Raw genomic sequence first — 5158 nt, 5'->3', positions numbered from 1 at the left:
GGAGTGGCAGCCTCCATCTTGGCAGTGTCAAGCACTGTTGTTTTTTTTTTTTTAATTAAAAAAAAAATCTTTTACTTATTTGTTTGGCACAGGGTTGCATTTGTGATCCCTGTCTCAGCCTCCCAGTGCTGCAATTACAGGTGTGCACCACCACACTGCATTTTGGAGCCAACAGGACCTGCCCAGGGTTCTGAAGGTGGCATGGCATATAGTACTGGAAATTGAACCCGTGCGTCCTTGCACTTGCCAGGCAGGTGCTTAGACCATTAAGCTATCTCCCCAGCCCTTTGGTTTGGCTTTTGAGAGAAGGTCTTGTTATATATAGTACAGGCTGCCCTCAAACTTGCAGCAATCCTCCTGCCTCAGCCTCCCAAGTGCTGGGATTATAAGCATGCTCCACTGCTTCCTGCTAGTGGCTAACATTGCTGAGCATGGTCTCCCAGAACATAGTACAGTGAGGAAACCCCAGGAAGCTGGGTTTTGCACACCTGTCAGTCCAGCTATTTAGAAGGCTGAGTCAAGAGGATCAAGTTCAAGCCCAGCCTGGGCAATTCAGTGACTGAGCAAGACCCTGTCTCAGAATAAAGGATGAAAGGGCTGGGGCTGGGGCTGGGGCAGAGGCCCTAAGTGACAGCCACTCTTGTGTGTGCTTTGAGAGCAGAGGGCGCATTCCAGTCCTGGGCTTGCCTGAACCCTCCCCAGCCTCAGCCTGGAGCTTCTAGGGATTAAGGGATTTGCTGAGGGGTTTGTGGCCTGGCTGGCTCCTCCCACGGAGGACAGGTTGGCCTCCCTGTGGAGTCACTGAGAGGGTAAGAGGCCTTACCCTCTTACCCCTTACCCCTCTTAGTGGTTGTCTTGCCCCAACCACTGTGGAGGTCACCTAGGGAGAGGGAACATTGCAGCCTCCACCACCCACTTTGGTGGGAAATGATTTGATCCCTGGGGACAGGCAGAGGCAAGTCTCTGGGGATCTAAGTGGCCGGCATTAATCCTGGCTATGTCCCTGCTTGCAGCACTTAGTCACCCTCGGCTTCTCAGGAAGATCCGGGTTGTGTTGGGGCAGGGCCCCTCAAAGTGCACAGGGCTCTTGGCCTGCTCAATGTGGCTGTGCAGAGTGCAGAGCCATTCGTGTGGGATGTCCTAGTGGAAGGGAGCCTTGGTAGGGCCATCAGAGAGCCTGGGTGGAACTGCCCATTTTGGGGGCAGTCAGAGGATGTGGCTAGGAAGCACTGGATATGGGCTGGTGGCCTTGGGGCCAGAGCCTGCTCTGCACTCAGTGTATCTACATTACTCCCTGATTCACCTCAGGAGGTAACGGGACTTTGGTGGCCCTGCTTTCTCCTCTCCCAGGTGGGGTGACACCATCTGCCCATCCCATCTGGCCAAAACAGGGTCAGTTTACCTCTCTCTGCCAGCCCAAGGCCTCTGAGTTATGGCCAAAGAGCCCACCCAGCTGGGCTATACTGGCATGGGGGAGCTCCACATTTCCACTGGGGTGGCTTAGGGGAGGGTGCTTGCCCACTGCCACCATCTTCATCACTTGAATGCCCTTGGCAGAGGCTCAGGGTCACCCTGTGGCACTCTGGGGACTCCTCTCTTCTGTTTCTCCTGATGCTCTGTGTGGGGAGGCAGCTCAACTGTGTGGCTTTCCAGCAGTGAAGGCCCTGTAGCATCAGTAGCCCAGCAGTGGGAGAAGAGCAGAGCTTGGGCCACCTATAAGGTCTCCCCGTGTTGCTCACACCATGGAGTGGGGTCTCTCAGGTCTAAGGAGCCACTGTGGAGCTTTCTGTCCTGCTGGGCCCCACAGTGGACCTGGTACTGGCCACTGAGGGATGGGGCTAGTAAGCATGGGGTGCTGAAAGTCTGTGCCCATCTGAGGGGTGCCAGAGGGATGCCATCTCAGCCAGCAGCAGGACTTCACACCACACCCTCACCCAGGAGTGGAGGCTGCCTCAGTCTTCCAGTCTCTCCCTTTAGCATTAAGGCCCCAGCCCAGGCTCTGAGGGGTGGTTTCCTGGGTCTTCCCAGAGCCTCTAGGTCCATCTCTGGTGTTATTAGTTGACATAGTTGTGATACAGAGACCATTGTAGCAACAAAAACGTAAACTATCACTGAGCCCTGACCTGTTACTCAACAATAATACGATTTGTGTTCTGAAGCTCTCAGGGACTTGAAAGGGCTTTCGCTGAAAACAGTGTCTTGCCCAGTGTGATGGCACACCCTTGTAATCTCAGCACCTGGAAGGCTGAGGCAAGAGGATTGTTGCAAGTTCAAGACCAGCCTAGGCTACAAAGTGAGCTCCAGGCCAGCCTAAGCTGCTTAGTGAGACCCCGTTTAAAAAAAAAAAAAGGGGTGTCTCTTCCTTGGAGCCTACAAATGCCCAATAAATAACTAAAAGTAGAACAACCTGGACATGGTGGTGCACACCTGTGGTCCCAGTACTTGGGAGGCTGAGGCAGGATCACTGGTTCAAGGCCAGCCTGGGTTGTAGAGTGAGACCCCACCTCAACTCCACCCCCCAACCCAAAGAAAAAGGTAGAGCAAAGCTTGCCCTTTCTTTTGCTTTTTTTTTTTTTTTTTTTTTTGAGAAACCTGGGATTGAACTCAGCCCTTGTGCTTGCCAGGGAAGCGCTTTGGCTTTGCAGAAGCTGGCTAGTCATTCGGAGACGTCTGTCTAGTGGTTGCCAAAGCAAGGTGGAGTGGCCCTACATTTAGTCCACTTATCACCACTGCAGACTGAGGACCCCAGGACAGGTGATCTATGGGGATACTCGCTGCGCCTCCGTCTGCACTACTACAGCTTGTCACCTGGTCTCCAGGGGACTTCACAGCACCAGCCCTGCCCATCAGCCATGAATCCTCCATGGATGCTGCGTGGCCTGTGAGCTGAGCGAGGATCTACCTGAGGTTACGGTCAAGCAGACTCTGGGCTGTCTTAGCACTCCCTCACACTGGCCTCCTGCCTGGGGGAGGCCAGGCTGACGCTGGCATCAGAGCAGCCCCCATTCTGCCTGCCCTAAGGCCCTTCCTTTCCCTCTTTGCTCTTCCCTTCCTTTCAGGGAATGGCTAGATCTTTGTCAGAGCTCTGTGCCTTTATCTCTAGCTTTCAGTGAAAGCTTTTCCCTGCAATCTTCACGCTTCGGTTTTAACTTCCATCATCACTGAAGCAAGGACTCATGTTGCCTGATGACATGATGACCAAGAGGACACAATACCTGTGGCCAACCTTGGGTCCTTCCTTTCCCTCCCTCCCTCCCTCCCCTTCTCTCCCTCCCTTCCTCCCCCCTCCCCCCTCCCAACTCCTCCCTACCCCACCCCACCTTACCCTTCTTTGTTTCCTTCCTTCCTTTCTGGCCCTGGACCTTGGGCAGACCCAAGCCCCCGCCCCACTAGGGTCCCCTCAGGCCTCCATCAGCACCCACACCCACTCTTTCCTGAATGTTCCTTGCCCATGAAGGAGCAACCTTCATCTAACCCTCGGCCCTCCCAATCAAGAATCCCTTTGAAGTTTCTCCTGCACAAATTCTGGTTTTTCATTTCACAATCTCCTGCCTGACACCTGCTGAAACAGCTCCCATGCCCCGCGGGAGATGATAAGCCCCTGCCCAGCTCTTGCCCTTTCCCACTTAGCCTCTCTCCAGCCCCTGCACTTGCTTCGTACCACTGACCTCTCCTCTCCCCAGGACGCTCCATGCCATGCAATGGTGAGCTGTTTTTGTGGACATAGGGCCTGCACAGCCCCTGAAACCTTCCCTAAATTCTTGTGTCTGGCCCACTCATGTGCTCTGTAAATCTCAGAAAAACCAAAGGCAGTGTCCCTGCTTTGCAAGCTCTGAGTGAGCAGATGGCAGCTGTGACCCTGTGCTGGGACATCGTCCTGTGTCTTGTGGGGAGGGGAGGGGTTGTCCTCAGGGTTGCAGGCAGGGACAGTACTTAGTGTGCAGCCAGGTCCCCCAAGCCCTGTCGATGCAACAGATACCACACAGGCAGAGCAAGGCTAGCCAGATGTCACCACAGTGCCCAGATGGCCAGTGGTGCCCATGTGGCCCAGCAGGGGAGAAGCCCAGGCTGAAACAGGAGAAAGGAGCCAGCTGGGTTGGTTCCGCTTTGCCTAAGTGGGGCCAGGTGCCCATGCCCTGTGCTCAGCTTCTGGGGAAGGCAGTCCTGGCAGCCAGTGCTCACTGCACAGGGTAGGGATCTCTTCTCTGCCTTTCTTGGGAGCACGGCAGGAAAGTTTGGGGTTACTTGTCAGGGAGGGCCACCTCAGAGCTTCTAGGCTGCTGGGGGTGGCAGCAGGGACACCTGTCCTGGAAGAACCTGGCAGAGCACTCAGCAGCCCAAGCCTAGGTGGGGCACCCAGGGCAGGGACACAGGTGTGGCCATCCAGACAGCAGTGAGTACCAGGTAACAGCTGACCTGGAACTACCCAAGGTGGCACTGGGTGTTCCAGCCCACAGGGGACTGCACCAGCCTTGGACACCGGCCTTCTCCCCCAGAAAGCAGCTGACTCTCAATTAGCTCTGGTAACAAGAAGAGGCTATGTCACCACCTGTGCAGTTATTTCTTTTGCCTCTGGAAGGTTTGGGCCTGCCTTTCCTGGCTGAGAGGATGGTCATTAAATCTCTCAGAAGAGGGTGGGTGGGGACAAGGATGGGGGCAGGGGACAGGCTCTCTGATTTCACCCATCTCAGTAGGACAGAGCTCAAGGTGACCCAAACCACTTCAGGGTCCCCTCTGGGTGGCAGTACTGAGGGGCACTTCCCGGGGGCCCAAGTCCTCCCTCACTCACCTATTGAAGAGAACCCACTGATGGGGGCCTCCCATTCCAGCTGCCCTGCTCTGCATGGCCAGCAGGGGGCACTGGAGCACAAAACCAAGTCAGACTTGTGCCCAACCAGTTTCAGTTGAAGTTGCCCTGGCCCTGCTGGTCCTTCCTCAATACCTGTTTCCTACTAGAACAGGCCCCAGCCTTGAAGTTGGTTCTAAGCACTCAAGGGAAATGTGGAAATAGGGATATGGGGGTCCTTTATTTCTGTTTGTTTTTTTTGAGACAGGGTCTTGCTATAACTGAGGCTGGCCTTGGAATGCTCAGTGATCTTTCTGCCTCAGCTTCCCAGGTATGGGTTTACAGATGCACACCACCACACCTGCCCCTCAT

Source organism: Octodon degus, unplaced genomic scaffold, assembly GCF_000260255.1.
Source record: "Octodon degus isolate 3935 unplaced genomic scaffold, OctDeg1.0 scaffold00215, whole genome shotgun sequence".
Lineage (NCBI taxonomy): Eukaryota > Metazoa > Chordata > Mammalia > Rodentia > Octodontidae > Octodon > Octodon degus.
This window is presented reverse-complemented; position numbering follows the sequence as displayed.